General features: G+C 38.1%; 1 long non-coding RNA gene across 1 annotated transcript; it reads left to right on the top strand.

Annotated features, from left to right (window-relative positions):
- The first annotated feature begins 10,086 nt into the window (after positions 1-10,086).
- LOC144660224 (uncharacterized) lies at positions 10,087-10,605 on the top strand. The gene is made up of 2 exons (XR_013572062.1): positions 10,087-10,271; positions 10,336-10,605. It is a non-coding gene; the product is annotated as an uncharacterized LOC144660224 (long non-coding RNA).
- Positions 10,606-22,439: the final 11,834 nt, after the last annotated feature.

Genomic DNA, 22,439 nt, shown 5'->3' with positions numbered 1-22,439 from the left:
AACAAAAACTTAGAAAACCTTTTCAATAAAAAAATTGAACTCTCTCACTGGTCCCATGATGTTATTGTTTTGGCGAGAGACATTTGCTGACTACCGCCCCGATGATTGCTTTGCAATTTGTGAGAGCATCGCTCAGATTTCATATAAGAGAATGTAAGGGAAGTTGCTCCTCCCCCCCCCCCCCCCCCCCTGCTTATTTGATTCTTTTGGACCTAGAGTGAAAATTAGGATGATTTCATGAACTGGGGGGTTTTCAAAAAGTTCCAAACTGTAAAATTCAAGTCTCAAGCTGGCCGGTTTTGTCTGATCTGAAGTGAAAATTAGCTCGAATCTAAATGGTGGTATTTCAACACAAGGGCCCAAAATCGTCATTTTCAGTGGCTCGTGTTGCAATTTCTTATTCATTTCGTTTAGACCTGGAGTGAAAACAAGAATGAATCCACATAATATCGTTATTACAAAAAGACCCAATTGACATTTCAAGTCTCAAACCTGCCGGTTTTGCTGGATCTGGAGTGAAGATAAACCTTTAACAACGTGGTCGTATTTCAACACAAGGGGCCAAATCGTCATTTTCAGTGGCTCAAGTAGCACTTTCTTTTTCGATTCTTTGGGACCTGGAGTGAAAATTAAGATGAATTCAGGTGATGGCGGTTTTCCAAAAAGACCCAAACTGTATACATTTATAGTCTCAAACGGGCCGGTTTTGCTGGATCAGGAGTAAAAATAATTAATCTACGTGGTGGTATTTCAACACAAGGGCCCAAAAACGTCATTTTCAGTGGGTCATGTAGCGCTTTTTTATTCGGTTCTTTTGGACCTGAAGCCGCATGTACCTTAATCATTGTCAACTGTAGAGTTCAGTAGAGTTTAAAACGTCTTTGTAGACCGATTACACACTGAGTTGATGTTCATACCCTGCTTGTCCTTTGTCACAGTAAAACCCGGTTGACAAAGTGTGTTAAATTAGTCATTTCAGGATTTTAGGCCTTTTTAAAACCTTTAATTACGGATATGGGCACAATTTCAAAGAAGTAAAAGGAAAGCTAGATACCTACTTAGGTTCACTAATCACCCATGCAAACATCACATCATCAGTCATTATAACTAACTTTTGGTTTGTATTTGTTCATTTTTAAATGAACAAATACAAACCAAAAGTTAGTTAAAACAATTAAGACATCACTTCGGCAGCACTAAGATTTTAGAATAATTGATAAAAGTAGTCATAGAGAAAAAGACATGAAAACATGAACTGGCTACGATTAAGGACCATGAAGTACGAATTTTTGTTATTTTTTACTGATTGTTTATCACAAAAATAATTCGAAGAAATTTATGTCCTTGTGGGGAACGAATAAAAGGCAAATGTTTCTGTTAACATGGTTAAGATGGGTCCCAGAAATTTGAAAGATTGTTTTCGAGAGTAAACAATTATGGACAGGGCCAAGAAAACGAGTTGTTTCAGGGGCAAATAAAATGACCTTGTTTCTACATAGCCGTAACAATACAATCAAACAACGTTTTGTTGCCGTAAAATGTATGCCTTTGTCTCTGTGTCGATAAAACATGTGTTCGTGAATTTTTGTCTAAGAGCCAGCTTAATACGGACACCCCGATAATTCGAACACTTTGGCATGTCCCCTTTGGTGTCCGTACTAACGGGGTTCCACTGTATTACCGCTGACGATGTAGGTAACTGAATACAACGATGAAATGTACATGTTGTGGCACAATTTTATATTCGGTTTAAAGTTTTTCAAACCAGTTTGATTTTAATTTGTCAATAGTCTCATATTCATTATCATAATCTGAAACAAAGGGAAATAAATTCAAACTGGTTTAAAAAAATTCAAACCAAATATAGAATTAAACCACAATATGTACAGTCATTGTTATTGTTTGTGCGCGTTTAATGATATGACTTGATATCTTACTCTTGCACTATTGACAATCTCTGTGAATAACCCGAACATTTTCTTCCAAAAAAGCCATGATAAGGGTTGAATTTTTCCTACATATTCATGTAATTTATTTTGCAACTGGCAATGACACGTGAGCCTTACGAAACATGTGGTCTTCTGAATAGGGTTGTGTTGTTTCTAAATGTCGGGACACACTAGGCAACAAGTCGTTCCGTGTGTAGTGCTTCAAAACAAGTCGCTGCAACAGGCGCTTGTTCTGTAGACACGCAGCGAATTTGGATGAGTGGGCATGTGAACTAGTTTTCCAATTCAATATGGCAAAAATACATGACGCTCTCTCATTGGGTAATTTATATTTTGCCGCAGCGACATGTCGCAGAGGTGTGCGCACTCTGCGACAACGCTTCTTTCGCTCGTTTTGTCGCTGCGATCAGTCGCACGAATTCAAACTACGAATTCAAACCAGTTTGAATTCGTGCGACAAGTCGCAGCGACAAAGATTGTCCCACAAATGCACCATGTCACACGAGGCAACATGTTGCAGCAACTTGTCCCCGCGACATGTTGCAGCGACTTGTCGCCTAGTGTCCCGACCTTAAAGTTTTTCACGTGTCTTCTTCTATCAAGACATTTTTATGCAACTATAAAGGGAGAATGCATCAGTAAAGCACCGCAAAAAGGTAGCTAGCCCGTGCTGCTATTTATTATTGATAACATCTTATGGTAGAGATTACTGAATACTTATCATAACAATAAAACAAGTTTTACATATGAGCTGGTGTTAATCCTCAGTGGAATCACAGCCAAACGTTATAAGTCCACTTGATTTTTTGCAGCCACGAATATAGCATAAAAATAACTCTTCGCCTTTGTTCCATATATCCGTTCAAATAAATGAATTGTTATTTTACCTTCGGTATAAAATAGAGATCTTGCTTGACATCATTTTGAAGAAAGGTCTACCGAATAAACAAGCGCTTTTTAGTTCGAAAAAGAACAAACAAAATGATCCTCTAAATTTTATCATTAATAACAGTTATCGAGAAGTATTCCTGATTGAATCTAACGCCAAGTTTTGATCAATGTATTTCGTGCAGTAATTTGATGTTTCTCTTAATTAGAAAGATTCAGCTCCGAACAACGTTACGTGTCGATTCGTGAGATAAAACTAAAGGATTAGTGATTGTTTACATCAACAATGATTTGACGGATATATTTGCTGGTGTTGGAATAAAAGCCAAATTATCCGTCTTATACTCTGTGTAATTATTAAATGTATCTCTAAATTTAAAAGATTGAGCTTAAAAGCGAATCTCTTAGAAAAAGCTCCCCAAGAAAACGAGTTGTTTCGCCAAGAAATGGTAAATAAGATATTTATTACATGCTTTAGCTTAAGTATAGTGTTCTCAGGTACATGCGGCGCGGGTATACCTCTTGTAATGATATATGAGTTACGTCCCGTATTTCTAAATTATAAAAATTCAGCTCGAGAGCAACTCGCAGTGTGGACAAGCACCCAAGAAAACGGATTGTTTCGAAACAGGTAAATGAGAAACCAACTGTGAAAAACAGCATGCCTATGGCACATGCGGGTATAACTCTTGTTATGCTATGAGTTACGTATACCGTACAAACTTTAAATTATTGCCCAAAAATGAACGTGCACAATAGCACAAACCGAAGAAACAAGATCCATGGCCTGCTTTACAATAAGTTAGATTTAATTTTCATCTTGGTTTTTCTAGTAAAACAATTTCTGATAGGTACTTGTAATGAAGAGATTGCCAAGTCACTTCTATATTAAAATATTCAAATTCAACGTACATATTGTAACTGCATGATTATGACAGACCTTCCTGTCGAAAAATGTTTCAAACTGACTGAAAAGCGTTGTTCTTTTGATTTTTGTTAAAATCATCGGATAGTGGCCACCGTTGGAAATGCAATTTTAATAACCATACAGAAATCCAAACACAGTTGTTCAAGAATATGAAAAATTCAGTAACAAAATTCAATCATTTGTAGTTTAAAAGGAACTACTATACTCAGAGAATTTTTAAAAAAAAAGAAAAATTAAATACAGTCTATGTAACACTTAGATCACATATTTAATACTTTACAAGCAGATATTCTACTGATGTTTCTTGAACAACGATGGAATTTTTACTGATTGCCCTGCTGCTCATCTTGGTCCACCCCGCGGCAGTATTTGCAGACCGATCTCAAAGTGGTGCATGCCGGGATAACAGAGAGGAATTTGGTTTTGCTTTAGTTGGACATGACTTCAGGAGCGTGCACGCTGACAATTTTGCTCGCTGCTTCTTCGAGTGCAGTTTAGAGGAAAAATGCCAAAGTGTGACGTACCTTTGGAATAGGAAGGAATGCAAAATGAAAAACGAAACAAAGAAGTCGAGAGCTGAAGATTATGTGGAAAATCCAGCTGCTACTTATATGGAGAACAACTTTAGAGGTATACTAGCTACGAAACAATTTTGCTTAGTGAAACGTGCATTACCTTCGTTGGATTAGAGCACAGGTGTATATGCATATCATATTTGTAATATCACTCATTTTACAAGCCTGTGATTGATTTCAAAATTGCAATTTTCACGGCTGCACTGAGTAAGGTTCATTGTTGTTGTTTTTTACGAAACGTCAATGATCTTTTATTAACAGGTGTATATGCTTGAATTTATATCGACCTACATTTACTTATCGTTGTTTCGTCACGCCTGTTTCTTGCAGCAAAGAAAGGTTCGAAATATTTGGTCCCAGGCTCTTCTTGCAAGGACATCTTAAAAAGCGGTGACGCCCAGGGAGATGGCGAGTACTGGATCGACCCAACAGCCTCAGGGGACCCCTTCACAGTTTTCTGTGACATGCGGACTGATAGGGGTGAGACAAAAAAAAACACCTAATCTTGAGAAAGAGTGTTGAAGTAGGCTTCCGGAAATTATTCCGATATTTTAGCTGTTTTTACATGAGTTTTTAAATCCGAAAATGCACAGCCCTCTTCATAAAAACAAAAAGCATGTTCGACAGTAAAATAGGGCTTAAACTATTACTCTTGTCATAAATTTACCACTATAATTTACCATTTTAATATACTCCGATCAATCCGATCAGTCAATACCCGAAAAAAAAATCAGCGATTTAAAAAGCATGCGATTCCAAAAAAAAAGTAAATGGTTCGGCTTGTAATTATAATCAGTACCGAAATTCGCTCCCTTTACTTCCGAAGTCATTCCGGAATTTGGTATTACCGTAAGCCCTAGCTAGCCTATGCTTCAAACTGTAAGGAACAAGAGGTAAACCCCGCCTGTTATTTAGATTGATAAAATATGAAATCAATTTCTGACACTTCGTCCGTTTGGACTCGTTGATTTTAGTACTTCTGGTATTTCAGGAATGAATAATTACAAACCTTCAAACAATTGTAGATTAGAGGGACCATGGCACAAATTTTACCAGATTTTTGAACAGCCAAGATTTGTATGGCAGGAGACCTAAAAAAATAGTCTATCTTTAGTAAAAGTTGCTATATTAAAACACTGAAACTGTTAACGAGCATCTTTGTCTGCGGATGGCTCGGATGGAAACGGATTGCAACTTGAAAAAAGTTAGGCTTATGTTTTCAAGTTGCTTCCGCGCGTCATCAAAAAATCGATATTTATAGCCTATCCACAAGTTAAGGTTATATATTCCTTACGATGTTCAAAGAAAATGTTTTATGGGTTTAGTTGCTTACCACTAATGTCAGAACAGTTTAGACCACAAATATGCGAAATCCCCGTGGCATAGCTCCTTTAATGTGGCATTCAGGTTTATGATTTATTTGATGTTCTTCAGATGAAATTTCCTTTTCCTCAGGTGGGTGGACTCTCATCGGTCGTTTTCTAATGAAGGATGCCAATTCTCCACAAGTTGCGGCTGTCAATTCCAATTCTTATAAAGAGATTCTTCCAAACTACAATTCCAATAAGCAGTACTTGTTGCGAGACGGCTTCAATCAACTAAAAATCGACATGGGCTTCACTCAGATCCGATTTTACTGTTTTAAAAAGGAAAGAGGTCGAGTGCTTCACATCATGACCAACAAAGATATCAAGGGAGCTAACGTTAACGTGGTGAAGTTTTTCACCGATTCTGACACGATGCCTGAAGCTTGTGGATCTTTTACACGCCTTCCAGATGACAACTCAACTCTGGCCACAAGTTGTGATAAATGGGGTTATCCGAACGACGGCATATGGGGGCATAAACTGCATAAAACTAAAACACGCCTCTTTACAAGACCAGTGGTAATCACTGGTAAACAGTTCTTTCGTATGTCGGTTGATTACGACTGTGACGACAATGGTGAAAGCATGTCCTTAGGTGACACATGGATGATATTTGTGCGATAAAGAAACTGGCTCAGTTGTAAAGGATGACGCAACGAACACGCACTTTTTGAACATCTACTGATAAAAAGACTTAAAGAGTACAACAAAAGAACAGTTCGGCACTACTTGAGCCATTCGCTACTGAAGCGTCATCCAGTCAGTTTACAGTAAAGTTTTTGTTACCGAGTCAGACAACGTGTCTGAAGCCTGTGGCTCTTTTACGCATATTACAGATGACAACTCAGCCCTGGTCAAAACTGTGATAATTGCGGTTATAGCAAATTTATATGTAATATAAATGCCAATTTACATGTAATATAAATTAAAGTTAATGTGACAACCATGAAAGGAGTTCAGAGAAGTCATAAGATCACTCTATTCAAATATGCAGATCTGTCACGTAATATGCTGCAAGACTATCACTCTTGCGTTACATTCAAAGGTCAAATTCACTTCTAGAGTGTGATGCGCTATTCGGGCTGGCCAATCACATCGCCCCCTTTTCTATTATGTCAATCAAGGCCATGCGGTTTTATCTAGACTTGAGTAGTTTTACTTCAAATTCTCTGAGCTCCCTAGAAGAGTTTTCACAATAATTGCTGTGATATCCTTCGATTGTTTTTTGCTTCAACATCGCTCCATCAGTACTTTATGAGTTATCCTGGTATCTGCCCGCGAACTACGTTCCGGTTTTACACATTTTATTCTGTCGTTCGAAGATAAATATGCGGACGATCTGTCGAAGGCCTCGCACTACTGAACAAGTATTCGGTCCAGCAACTGAGGAACTTGATATGCACGCACAGAACGGATTGCCTCTACCGGAATATGGCCACTCTACCGACTCGGCTTCAAGGTCCTGTGGTCTCCAAACCGCGGCTAAAACAGCAAAAAGCATGAACCTCACAAAAACATTATTTGTATGGTGGAGATAACATGCCTTCGTTTGCCCGAGATTATGTAATGTGAATGAACGACTTATAAAGAACAAGACGATTTCTTCAACTAGAAAATACTATTCTCTTGTCAAGCCGGAGAACAGTCAACAAGGGTCATGGCCGTCGTGAATGTCTTTCAAGCCTCGTCTAGCGCGCCTTCTCTCCCGCCGAAAGTGGTCAGTAAAAAAAATTTGACAAGCAATCCGGATTTCCCTAGGGTGCATCTTGGCCAAGTGGAATCCAGGAGCTTGCTAAAAGCTAAGTATAAATATTTATAAGCTGATTCTATTTTGCGTTATATCATAGTTAGTAGAGTTTTATTCGACCGGCGTTAAATGAGATTTCAATATGAAAACAGACGAAACTTAGAGCAATTTGCAGGCTGCCGTTTCCACCAGCCGTCGTAAAGCCTAAAGGGCTGGAAATTACAAGATACCGGTGGAATTCGCTATTGTTATCTTCTGCAGCGTTCGAAGTCATGTCTTAATACCTGAGTAGACGAGACCCTTTATAATTTGGCTGCTCAAAGTTGAGGAAGAGTGACATAAACTTAGCTTTGCTGGAGGCTAGTGTGGTGAATTCTCGTCCCTTGTCACTAAAGTCAAAATAGGACAAATAACAACTCAAAGCAACGAAAGTTCTCAGCTTATAGAATACTTTATGCAGATTCTGAAAATGTAAAGAGTTCTTTTACATTTAATGCCAGGAATTTGAGGTATTTAAAGGTGCCATTGTGACTGCCATTTTAACAAAAAATAGGTTATAACTCAAGGGGAAATTGAACAATTGTAGCAAGAATTTGATCCAAACATACAGGGGCGTACCTGCCTTTACTCGTAGCACTATAAATTGCCTAGGAACGCCCCTGACATAAAATACAATAACAGGACTTTTTACGGGAGTATGTCACAGGAAATATAAAAGTGATGATCCTAGGATCAAAACATAAAATTTTGCTTTGCAGTGAATACATTACCTTGTTTATGCAAGAAGCATCAAACAACTCACGACATACTCGAAATTCTAACCATTTCAAGCCTGCCAAATTTAGTGGCACAATGATAAATCTAACAGGAGCTACTCTATCTACAATGAATGCATGTCTGTGTCGCAAGTGTCTAAATTGTTCAAATACGCCTTATTTTTCGCACCTTCTTCCCTAATTGATTCTTGTGCGAGTTCTGCCTTCCTGCCATGTTCCTCAGGTCAGCAATGTCTAATTTCAGTGGTGAATAACAAACTTTTGCTCTGTATAAGGTCTTTCTTTCCGTTTTTCCCAGCACTCATTGAATTCGTGCTGTATCATTCAAAGGGAAACCATGAATTGGCATTTTAGTATTTACAGTCTCGTATTTATAAATCTATCATCATCATCATCATTTTATCTGCCACTTCAGAATTACAAATACAAATTAAAATAACTTAAGAGATAGGGCGAGGAGACCTCCAAGAAACCACAAGGCTTATAGGGGAGGCTACCTCGGGCTAGCAATAAGTTTGTAATTTCGCTGTGAGTGTGCAGCTAGGTCAATTTCAGACTCATTTTCTGGTAGAGAATTCCCTGGAAAAGTATTGTAAACTGCTTTAGATTTGTACGACAGTGATGTGGTCGATAACACTTGGCTATTCTTGTATCATAACTGTGTATTTGACTACTAGTAGAAAACAAATTGAGAAACATCGGGGGCAATAATTGGTTAAGATAGTAAAACATAAATTTAGCTATTTGCAATGCATTAACTTGAAGATATCTAAGATGCCCAGTTTAGCAAATAAGGGGGCAGAATGTTCTCGATAGTCTGAGTTGGTAATAGCTCGCACAGCACATTTTTGTAAATGAAAAATTCTATTTAAATTAGTTACATATCATGTAGAAGACCAGGCTGAATTACAGTTAGTGATATAAGGATAAATTAAGGTGTAGTACAGAGCAAGCTTAGTATTAGATGATAAATAATATCTTGACCTAAATATGACACCAACTGACTTAGAGATTTGTTTACATACTCCTTTTCGTGTATGAAATGGCTAGGTCACACCTTACGGATGCCTTCCTGTACCATCGCAAGGCAAGTTTTGTCCTGAAATCCTCAAGGGAGTTAAAAGAGAGGTCGACCATGAACACCTGGAGACGTTCGCTAAAAGCAGAGATCAAGTCCATGGGCAATAATAATAATAATGATAAAACTTTATTTAAACTCGAATTTAGAGTAGCTTGGCAGCTAATATTTCCGAGAACGAAAAATAGAGAACAAAAAAAAATAAAAATAAATAAAAACAAAAGTTACTATTTACATATTTAAAATTGACTTATATTAACTAATTATAAAATTGTCATTTACATGCTTCATGAATTGGCTTTGCAGATGTACCTTTTAAAGTCAGATAAGTTACATAGCCTTATAAAATTAGGTAGAGAATTCCATTCTTTTGTTGCCAGATAAGTAAAGGAGTGGAGACCAAAAGTTGTAGTTCTAGGTTTGGGCATTTCCAGTATATAGTTTCCACGCAGGTTGTATGAAGTAGAACGGAGCGAGAACATGTTTCTCATATAGGCTGGATAGTCATTGAAAAATAGACTTTAGTACAAGATGGTAAGGAATTTACAGATGCATTGATCATGAAGTTGGGACAGTTTATCCTGTCTTGCAGCACATAATTTATAAGGCAACTCAAAATCACTTAAAATGAATCTCAGAGTTGGTACCAGCTAGAGAGGGATGCACGGGACAGGATGCTATGACGAGAAACTGTTGATGGTCTATACCCCTAAGAAGGAGTCGAGCGAAGGGCTACTACTACTTATTTACATGTTAACTTAAACCTATTAAATTATATTTGTGTGGTGTTCGTCTATGGGGAATACACTTCGTGTATTTGTGGGGATGAAGTGCTCTGTACCATTCGCCCTTTTGCCCCATAGCCTCACAGGGTCAGCTTTCCCCTTATAGTGGGGACCCCCCAGTGTTGCTGTTGTTGGTTGTTGTGATTGTTCCCAAGGGTCCTAGAGATTAGGACCCCAGGTTCTTGGGAACCAGGGCATGTGGTTGTGTTTGTTCCCAAGGGTCCTAGAGATTAGGACCCCAGGTTCTTGGGAACGTTCCCAAGGGTCCTAGAGATTAGGACCCCAGGTTCTTGGGAACCAGGGCATGTGGTTGTGTTTGTTCCCAAGGGTCCTAGAGATTAGGACCCCAGGTTCTTGGGAACTAGGGCTTCCAGTCCTGAAAGGAAGGAGAGGATTCCAGTCTCTCGTTGCCAACCAACTAACCTGTGATACATGTACCCTGCATGATTCCTATTGATGATTCTGATTGGCAACTCGAGCACTTCATCCCTTACCCCTTTTCTCCCACTGAACTTGTTGTCTTGTTTTGACTTCATGGGTTGGGAACATTAACAGAAGTATAATTGATTGTGACATAAATGGGCTTCGATAGGACAGATGCCAATTTCATTATAGTAGCACTTTAGGACCATTCATGTTGCGAAAAACTATTTGTAAAAATACCTTGAAATCAGTCCTAACAACTGCCATGATCGAGATAAAAGCATGCCCTTGGGAGATGTATGCGAGATGTTTGTAAGAATAGGAGTTAGTTCGAAAAACTATATATGACATATAAGGCCTTTTAAAAACCTTTAATGGACGTTTCTCTAAACTCTCGAGTTCTCCAACCAATTCTCGTTTCCTTTGGCTAGTACTTCTTTGTAATTTTATCTCCAATTTCTCGAACCTCTAGTTTTCTTAAACAAATTTTCGTTTCGCTAAGAGGTTCAAGAAATCGCAATTCTACTGGTATACCATATTTAAACGAAACCCAAGATATTTTTAAAAAATGTACAGTTTGGGCAATTTAAGGAAAATGTCACCACGAGGATTCAGCAAAACGTTCACTCCAGGTTCAAAAGAGGAGCCATAACGATTATGGCTCATTACAGAATCGTATAAAGCGAGTGCCACATGGAGAACTGAAAATGAAGACTTTTCACCGTTGTGATTTAATGTCACCATGTCGATAAAGCCTTCTTTTAAATCCAGATCCATCCCAAACCGCCAGTTTTAAACTTAAGAGGCAGTCTTTTTGAAAACCACCCAATCAAATTCGCGTCAGAAAATAATTTTGCTTGAAACTATGGTAACTGAAAGACTTTGCCGAGACTAGAGCTAAAACAGATTTTGTTTGATATATATTTTTACAGCAGCCCGAAAAATGCCTACTTTTCTCATTTTTCAGACGTTGCGGCGTTGCCCGAAGGGGCAAAATATTAAATGGCTCCTAACACGGCCAGAAAATCTTTTTTTTTTTAATCAAACCAGAGTTGGTTTAGTTCTAGCCTTGTTGAAGTCTCTCAGTTGCCAGAGTTTCGAGCAAAATTATTTTTTGAGGCGAATTTGAGTGGTTGGTTTTCAGAATGACTGCCTCTTAAAATGTACCGTTTGGGCCATTTCGGGAAAACGCCACCACGTGGATTCAGCCTGATGTTCACTCCAGGTCCAAAAGAATCGAATAAGAAAGTGCCACCTGAGGAACTGAAAATGAAGAGTTTTTGCCCTAGTGATGAAATGACACCATGTCGATAAAGCCTCATTTTAACTTCAGATCGATTAAAAGCTGCCAGTTTGAAACTTAAAACGTCCATAAGAATCAAAACAAAAGTGCCATACACTATGAACTCAAAACCCATGAAATTCCATTAATTTATTCATGATAAATTCATGACATATTCAAAGCTTTTTCATGGGATATTTTATGGCTTTTTGCATGGGTTTGTTGCCATGAAAAAAGGCATTAAAAAGGCAAGAAATCCTGTAAATATTTCCATGTTCATGGCCCATGACACCTTTCACATTACATAAAAGTCCCTTAAATACTCTTGAAAAAGCCACGAAAGTTTACTGAAGCAAGATAGAAAATTTCTTGGGTTTTAAATGAGTCATGAAAAAATGTCTGGATTTTCATGGTGTTGAATTTAATGAGCTTTTAATGGGTTCAAAAGTTTCATGACCCATGAATATCCTCTGAATATTGAAATATTCATAGACCATGAACATTTCTGATGGTTTTCATGGTGTTGTAATGACACTTTCATTGATCAGATATCATCTGGCTCTGCACATTTTTCATGGAATAAGTAAAGGCCCAGAAGGATCATTAAAATCCCCTTACATCGAATGTCACTGTTTTCATGGGTTAATCAAGGTACACAAATACCATCAACGTGCCATTAAACTTCAAAAATTATGAATCCTATAAAATGGAACTAAAATAGATAAAAATGTCCTGTGCTATACAAAAAATAGGTCACCAAGGGTGACATGAGTCTAATGCCGTATGGCATAGTGATACAGATTGCGCGGTTTTCGTAAGCCGGTTAAAATTGGTTAGAGGTTTGTGTTCGGGAGTTTAATTTAAAATGCTTATAGCAAGCTAGGGGCATCGTGGATGATTATGGATGAAAACGAAACAGTCATAAATGTTATATGCTTCACAAAATTTAAAGTATGAACAGGAGTTGATGTTACTTCTTCCGTATTGTCCGTAAAAGCAGAAACGATTAAACATTTGGACAAGATTGCGTGACGATTTACAAAAAGCATGTTCATTACAACAAGGGTTGAAGAACTTCACATCGTTTTCTTTCAAATTTTTCACCATTTTGATGATGACTCTTAAGTGTAATACTCCATAATTTTCGAGCTTTTTTAAAAGTTCGCGGACACCGTACCTCACCGATTTCGCTGAAATTTGGCATGCAGTCTTGTTTTAGGGTCCTAACTACCAAATGGATATTAAAAAGTTTCAATTCTTTTTATTTTGGAAAATATCGAGAAGGCCGATTTGAAGCGTCCGTGACGGCCCGCCAACATGGCGGATCGAAGGTGTTCTTGTTACTTCGACACTGAACCTGCCGTCACAGTTTCTCGATCATACTTGGTATAGTTATAAAGAGCTATCTTTCTTCTTTCTATATATCTAAATAGATTCGGCAAATGTTGAGTTTGGATGATCAACGGCCAAGAAGTTCGAAGGTATGTTAACGATGTTTTGAACAGTCTCAAATTTACTACAAAATGAAAGGCTTATAACTCCACTGTTATCTCGATTTAGAACAAGCCATTTACCATGAACAAAGCTTGTTCATTGGTGAATTGATTCCATTAATAAAAAAATTGGGGAAATGTAACTGTTAAGAATAAAAAATTATGGAACCTCTAGTAAATTGGCCATTTCAGCGCCATTTCAGCGCCATTTCAGCGGATCAGCTCATTTAACAGCAAATAATCGGGGGAAACATGAAAGGGTTACAGTCGTTTATCATAAGCAGTTTTCAGGTATTCTTTGCTTATCTTAAACAAATACATAATCTTTGCCAAAGAGATGGCGATTTTTGAGCGTACGATCGTTTCTCCAAATTTTTATGTCGGCAACTTTATTTTATTTGTTGTCGAGATTATACGCTGTTGTTATTCAATATTCGTTTCACAATGTTGCTCGCATTTCCCAAATCACTGTTTAACATTCCGTAACAGGGTCATTCTTACTTTTTCTTTAAAAATTACTAGGAAAGCGAGAATGTCATAGAACGGTTTTATACTAATGAAAATACCTGTCAGACATAACTTAAACTGTTTGTGTTATCTGGCTGTTTTCACAAATATGCAAATTAAGGAATTCTTAAAGTGCCTATCTTTAACTATTTCACGCTTAAAGATTCCTCTAAATCTTTTCGCCTACCTTTTGGCCAAACGAAGTTTTGTGTCTCCAGGCAGAATGCTCGTTATCAGCAATGAAAGTCGAGGAGATACAGAAGCTCGAGTAAAATTCTAACTGCTGTGAAATGAACATCGTTTGAGCTTGACGTGTATTTATAGATTGCTCATTTAACAGCAAATAATCGGGAGAAACATGAAAGGGTTACAGTCGTTTATAATAAGCAGTTTTCAGGTATTCTTTGTTTATCTTAAACAAATACATGATCTTTGCCAAAGATATGGCGATTTTTGAGCGTGCGATCGTTTCTCCAAATTTTTAGGTCGGCAACTTTATTTTATTTGTTGTCGAGATTATACGTTGTTGTTATTCAAGTATTCGTTTCACAAGAACTTCTGTTGCTCGCATTTCCCAAATCATTGTTTAAGAAATTGCCCATTCCGTAACAGGGTCATTCTTACTTTTTCTTTAAAAATTACTAGGAAAGCAAGAATGTCATAGAACGGTTTTATACTAGTGAAAATACCTGTCAGACATAACTTAAACTGTTTGTGTTATCTGGCTGTTTTCACAGATATGCAAATTAAGGAATTCTTAAAGTGCCTATCTTTAACTATTTCACGCTTAAAGATTCCTCTAAAAATCTTTTCGCCTACCTTTTGGCCAAACGAAGTTTTGTGTCTCCAGGCAGAATGCTCGTTATCAGCAATGAAAGTCGAAGAGATACAGAAGCTCGAGTAAAATTCTAACTGCTGTGAAATGAACATCGTTTGAGCTTGACGTGTATTTATAGATTGCGCTCGAGCTCCGTTAATTAAGTTTATTCATTTGGCGATCAGATAAAAATCAAGGAATGATCAGAATTATTTTCAAGTCCATTTCTAAGCACGGGAGACACGGAAGTTTGTTTCAGAAGCATTTATGCATAGAAATACCGGTTTATTTTTGAGCGGTAAATCTGCATTTATAATAGCTGGGAGTTTGGGGTGTTTTTTGGTGTTTTTTTTTTTGTGGGGGCTCAAAGGGGGGGGGGGGGGGGAAGGGGGGTGTGGAAGTGGTGCCTTCGTATCCTCTTTTGTTCTTTTACACAGTGGCCTGAATTTGGAACAGTTCGGGGAATGGATTATCAATTACTCTTCGTTATGCCATGTCACCCCTTAATGTGGGAGCGCCGCGCCTCAATTCACGATAAAAAATTTATGGCCGCCCGGTCCATTTATGTAGTTCTCCGCCAGGTCTCTCAATAGGCAGGTTACGAGACTAGTGGCCCATCAGGCCGGAGCTCATACCGGTTTCCGCAACGTGAAGCGACAACGAGTATTTTTTACTCCACCCGGATGGGATGCTATTCCATCGCAGGGTTACCTCCCTTCCCGAAAAGCTAAAGATTGACTGGCAATCATTTTTACACCTGGGTAAGGAAAGGGACTCTGGGAGTTGAGAGGCTTTCCAAAGAACTTTTGAACGCATTGTCCCCCAAAAGCTCTATCCAGGACTGTTTGGTCCAGAGTCCAGCGCAGTGACCATTATTAGGCCATCACGCTCCCCAACCGTGTAAGAAAGTGCAAAAATCTGCTTGGGGTAAGCCCTGGGGCTGTACAGTTTGGTACGAAATGTGGGCTTTTAAATGTGTTAATTAAGTTTATTCATTTGGCGATCAGATAAAAATCAATGAATGATCAGAGTTATTAAAGTCCATTTCTAAGCACGAGGGACACGGAAGTTTGTTTCAGAAGCATTTATGCATAGAAATACCGGTTTATTATTGACTGACGCGGTTAAAAAATACTCGGCTTCTAGCGGTAAATCTGCATTTATAATAGCTGGGAGTTCGGGTTTTTTTTTGGTGTTGTTGTAGGAAGGCGGGGGGGGGGGGGGGGGGCAAATGGTGCCTCCGAATCCTCTTTAGATCTCTGACACAGTGGTCTGAATGTTGGAACAAAAGAGCTCATCTGTTAATAAGCATAATGCGAGCTGATTTTGAAATGAACATGACTTTACGTTTGTGTCATCAGTAATTATCGTGTTCGAAGAAGGCGTGGCTTACTCGCGGCAAGAACGTTAACAACATAATAACAGTGAAGCTAACACATTTTCCTCATTGATTTGAAATGAATTTCGAATCAATTATTTTTAGGGCAAGTTAAAAGATACAAATGTTTTTCGTCCAGATTTTTACAAAAAAAAAAGCAGGTGAGAACTTAGCTGTTTTTGTTATCTCGGACTTTTTTTTTTTTTATTAAAGTCGAACCTCTCCATAAGGACATCTCTCGTGATGCGTCATGACTTACATCACGTATGTCCTTATCGCCGACCTAGGTGTAGAAAGGGACTACCGCAATTACTCGAATAAGCGCCGCGGCGCTTATTAAATTTTTTACGCCTCCAGTGCGGCGCTTATTAGAGGGCGGCGCTTATTAAAAAGTTTGACGCCACAAAGAATCTAATCCTTTACATTTATTAAAATAGGGTCCCCTGATTGCCAAAAGTCGTCTCTTGCTGAAGATTGTACTGAAGAATGTTCAATAGAAAAACTGAGCGGTAAAACAAGCACTTTGAACTGCAGAACGTCGCTTTTGATGGAAAGAAATATCCAAGTTTGTTTAAGAGTTGCTTTGTAGTTCTGTTTCTAGTTAAACGGATTTCCTTTAATAAGCGCCGCATCGGGACTGCGGCGCCGGGGGCGGCGCTTATTAACTTTTTTGTCCGAAATGCGGTGCTTATTCGAGGGCGGCGCATATTCGGGGGCGGCGCTTATTCGAGTAAATACGGTATGATATTACAGAGGCTTTCCGAAGAACTCAACGCAATATCCCCACAATTCAAAGCCCGAACCGGGATTTAAAAATCTCAAAAAAGTGTCAATATGAATTGTAAATCCACTCATAGCGGTCTGGCCTTACCAAAACCTGGAGAGAGAAAAAGACAGTGGGCAGATGAATTCGAGAGTACGCTGTTGAGCAGATTCTGTGAAATTCCTCTTTTTATCCTTTTCTCTCATAAGCCCTCCCAATTCAAGGCCCATATATTTCTTCCAAGTCAACTGTCAAAGTTTAAGGCCACTTTTTTCCTACCAGGTTACCGTCTTGAGAGTTTTAAATTTTATTAAATCTTGGTGACACTGTCCCTTTAATTCATTAATGTAATTCAAATCAGTTTATGAAAACGTTTTTTAATGTCGCTTTAAGCCACCGCACCCCAACCACGGATATAAGACCTACCACATTTAAAAGCCCACATTTCGTACCAAACTGTAAAGCCCCAGGGCCTACCCCAAGCAGATTTTTGCACTTTCTTACACGGTTGGGGAGCGTGATGGCCTAATAATGGTCACTGCGCTGGACTCTGGACCAAACAGTCCTGGATAGAGCTTTTGCGGGGCAATGCGCTAAGTTCTTTGGAAAGCCTCTCAACTCCCAGAGTCCCTTTCCTTACCCAGGTGTAAAAATGATTACCAGTCAATCTTTAGCTTTTCGGGAAGGGAGGTAACCCTGCGATGGAATAGCATCCCATCCGGGTGGAGTAAAAATACTCGTTGTCGCTTCACGTTGCGGAAACCGGTATGAGCTCCGGCCTGATGGGCCACTAGGCTCGTAACCTGCCTATTGAGAGACCTGGCGGAGAACTACATAAATGGACTGGGCGGCCATAAATTTTTTATCGTGAATTGAGGCGCGGTGCTCACACATTAAGGGGTGACATGGCATAACGAAGAGTAATTGATAATCCATTCCCCGAACTGTTCCAAATTCAGGCCACTGTGTAAAAGAACAAAAGAGGATACGAAGGCACCACTTCCACACCCCCCTCCCCCCCCCCGAGCCCCCCTAAAAAAAAAAAAACACCAAAAAACACCCCAAACTCCCAGCTATTATAAATGCAGATTTACCGCTCAAAAATAAACCGGTATTTCTATGCATAAATGCTTCTGAAACAAACTTCCGTGTTTCTCGTGCTTAGAAATGGACTTAGAAATAACTCTGATCATTCATTGATTTTTATCTGATCGCCAAATGAATAAACTTAATTAACGGAGCTCGAGCGCAATCTATAAATACACGTCAAGCTCAAACGATGTTCATTTCACAGCAGTTAGAATTTTACTCGAGCTTCTGTATCTCTTCGACTTTCATTGCTGATAACGAGCATTCTGCCTGGAGACACAAAACTTCGTTTGGCAAAAAGGTAGGCGAAAAGATTTAGAGGAATCTTTAAGCGTGAAATAGTTAAAGATAGGCACTTTAAGAATTCCTTAATTTGCATATTTGTGAAAACAGCCAGATAACACAAACAGTTTAAGTTATGTCTGACAGGTATTTTCACTAGTATAAAACCGTTCTATGACATTCTTGCTTTCCTAGTAATTTTTAAAGAAAAAGTAAGAATGACCCTGTTACGGAATGGGCAATTTCTTAAACAGTGATTTGGGAAATGCGAGCAACATTGTGAAACGAATATTGAATAACAACAGCGTATAATCTCGACAACAAATAAAATAAAGTTGCCGACATAAAAATTTGGAGAAACGATCGTACGCTCAAAAATCGCCATATCTTTGGCAAAGATCATGTATTTGTTTAAGATAAGCAAAGAATACATGGAAACTGCTTATTATAAACGACTGTAACCCTTTCATGTTTCTCCCGATTAGTTGCTGTTAAATGAGCTAAACCGCTGAAATGGCGCTGAAATGGCCAATTTACTAGAGGTTCCATAATTTTTTATTCTTAACGGCTACATTTCCCCAGTTTTTTTATTAATGGAATCAATTCACCAAGGAACAAGCTTTGTTCATGGTAAATGGCTAGTTCTAAATCGAGATAACAGTGGAGTTATTAGCCTTTCATTTTGTAGTAAATTTGAGACTGTTCAAAACATCGTTAACATACCTTCGAACTTCTTGGCCGTTGATCATCCAAACTCAACATTTGCCGAATCTATTTTAATATATAGAAAGAAGAAAGATAGTTCTTTATAACTATGCCAAGTATGATCGAGAAACTGTGACGGCAGGTTCAGTGTCGAAGTAACAAGAACACCTTCGATCCGCCATGTTGGCGAGCCGTCACGGACGCTTCAAATCGGCCTTCTCGATATTTCCCAAAATAAAAAGAATTGAAAGTTTTTAATATACATTTGGTAGTTAGGACCCTAAAACAAGACTGCATGCCAAATTTCAGCGAAATCGGTGAGGTACGGTGTCCGACCAAAGTTCGAATCTTATAGACTATGACAATTAAAACAGATTTTGCAATAAAAGCACTTGAAATAGTGACTGTTACTCCATTGTACTGTAAGCACTTAGTGACAGATTTTCCTAAAAACGGGTGTAAATGCTCACGTCAATATAATGATGACCTTTTGAACGCTGGAAACTAGGCAATTATTATCGAGCTACCATACACAGGAGCGAAGACTGTTTATCATGATGTACAAATTTCGCGAATCATCACTTCCATATCAATGTAACCATTTTATGATTTTTCTAGCTGTAAGAAGAACTTAAGATCTCTGAGAGTCGTAAAAGCATGAAATTCGATTTCAGTGTATGGCAAAGGCCGGGACAGTGTAATACTGCAAAGCGGCCAAACAAACGCATTTTGATTTAGTCGCGTAACTTGATTTACATTTATCCATGCACATCTTTTATTTTTGAAGGTTTTTGTTTGCACTGTAAAGAAAAAATTGGTCAAAATTCGAATGACTTAAATACAAAATACGAGGTAAAGTTTTCTATTTTTTAAAACAAAATAAACATTTGGTCGCATTGTGTAAATAAACGCGAGTCGCCGTCGAAATATTTTTTCTCAAAGACGTCTTGCTTTTTAAGCAAGACGAAAACACAAGTGCTTAACTGAACTGAAAACGAAGATTTATTTTCACAAAAAGCTTACAAATGTCTTAACTGGAAAATCATTTCGTCCTGTTCAAGTGTTGAATAATCGTGACTTGAGAAAGAACTTTTAATTATGCGTGGGAACACGTGTCGCTGATTGGCTGTTTTTAATTGAAACTAATCGTGCGTGTCCGTACGGAGTCCGTTCTTGCAGCTGATCATTGTTTTCTACATTGCAGTGAACGATTATCGATCCCGAACCATTCCCTTGGGATTGCTAACAGCTTTTTTCATATAACAAAGAGTCTAATGCGCATGCGCAAAGCGCACGCAAGCATTAGACTCAAAAATAGCATAAAAAACGAAGACAGGCAACAATGCAATACTGCACCAAAATACAATGAATGAGTCACAAGCCATGCACAGAAAGCTTTATGGTTAACAGCTAATAATAGATTGGTGCCTGCTGGTACGAAAAGAGCAAGCAGCTCACACAAGATTTAAGACCAACTGAAACCAAAGGTTTCTTTTCAGAATTTATCGTAATGTTCTCACTAAATTTGCAGGATTTTTCATGTGACAAACATGTAGTGACTTCCATTGAAAGCCTTTAATTAACAGTTGCTCGAGTTCGAAGACTACATTTTCCTTAGCTTTTTTACTTAGCTTTTTTTTGTAAATTCATTGCCCTGTTGTTGAATGTCTTCATCAAGCCCTTCTGCTTCAATAATGAATACCTACAAAAGCACGAAGCAACATCCCATTAAAATCAGATTTTCATTATTGTTTTCTTCCTCTGGGCATAGAATACACACTTTAAAAGCAAAATTATTCACAAAAGAAATATATCTTGAGATCCAGCTCTATTACAGTTTCAACCGTTCATATAAATAACTGTAACAACTTTAAGCTTCAGCTGAAGCTTATAAACGAGAACAAATTAAGGCATACATGTATGAAAAGACTCAAAGATCAACATCACACTGACTGCTGATTAACATGATTAATTCGGAGGTGGTTGTAACAAAAACCTTCATCTAACTATTACTTTTAAAAACCTCACGATTCTTTAATATACTCACATTCTCTTAAAGAGGTGAAAGATCTTGATTGTGTTGCTTTTAGAATCATTTCAAGAGGCATATTTCTCATTTATAAGACGTTCTTGTTCTTCTGTCGACCGCTTTCGACCGTTGAACTGGATTATTACGCGCGCCTAAAAAGAGCCTTGCATCATGGGATAGATTAACTGGTTCGCAGGGTCTTATCATCCAAGGCGGCGCGTGTGAACAAAATCCACCAAAATACTTGGCTTTTTACTCCATTTAGAGGCGTAATCAGGAAACATTTTAATTGTCAAAGTCTATAAGATTCGAACTTTGGTCGGACACCGTACCTCACCGATTTCGCTGAAATTTGGCATGCAGTCTTGTTTTAGGGTCCTAACTACCAAATGGATATTAAAAAGTTTCAATTCTTTTTATTTTGGAAAATATCGAGAAGGCCGATTTGAAGCGTCCGTGACGGCTCGCCAACATGGCGGATCGAAGGTGTTCTTGTTAGTTCGACACTGAACCTGCCGTCACAGTTTCTCGATCATACTTGGCATAGTTATAAAGAACTATCTTTCTTCTTTCTATATATCAAAATAGATTTGGCAAATGTTGAGTTTGGATGATCAACGGCCAAGAAGTTCGAAGGTATGTTAACGATATTTTGAACAGTCTCAAATTTACTACAAAATGAAAGGCTAATAACTCCACTGTTATCTCGATTTAGAAGTAGCCATTTACCATGAACAAAGCTTGTTCATTGGTGAATTGATTCCATTAATAAAAAAATTGGGGAAATGTAACCGTTAAGAATAAAAAATTATGGAACCTCTAGTAAATTGGCCATTTCAGCGCCATTTCAGCGGATCAGCTCATTTAACAGCAAATAATCGGGAGAAACATGAAAGGGTTACAGTCGTTTATAATAAGCAGTTTCCATGTATTCTTTGCTTATCTGAAACAAATACATGATCTTTGCCAAAGATATGGCGATTTTTGAGCGTACGATCGTTTCTCCAAATTTTTATGTCGGCAACTTTATTTTATTTGTTGTCGAGATTATACGCTGTTGTTATTCAATATTCGTTTCACAAGAACTTCTGTTGCTCGCATTTCCCAAATCACTGTTTAAGAAATTGCCCATTCCGTAACAGGGTCATTCTTACTTTTTCTTTAAAAATTACTAGGAAAGAGAGAATGTCATAGAACGGTTTTATACTAGTAAAAATACCTGTCAGACAAAAATTCAACTGTTTGTGTTATCTGGCTGTTTTCACAAATATGCAAATTTAGGAATTCTTAAAGTGCCTATCTTTAACTATTTCACGCTTAAAGATTCCTCTAAATCTTTTCGCCTACCTTTAGGACAAACGAAGTTTTGTGTCTCCAGGCAGAATGCTCGTTATCAGCAATGAAAGTCGAAGAGATACAGAAGCTCGAGTAAAATTCTAACTGCTGTGAAATGAACATCGTTTGAGCTTGACGTGTATTTATAGATTGCTCATTTAACAGCAATAAGCGGGAGAAACATGAAAGGGTTACAGTCGTTTATAATAAGCAGTTTTCAGGTATTCTTTGCTTATCTGAAAC

This window comes from Oculina patagonica, chromosome 1 (assembly GCF_052425735.1).
Source record: "Oculina patagonica isolate OP01 chromosome 1, crgOcupat, whole genome shotgun sequence".
Taxonomy (NCBI): Eukaryota; Metazoa; Cnidaria; class Anthozoa; order Scleractinia; family Oculinidae; genus Oculina; species Oculina patagonica.
Note: the sequence above shows the minus strand (reverse complement) of the source record. Positions and strands in the feature narration are given on the sequence as shown.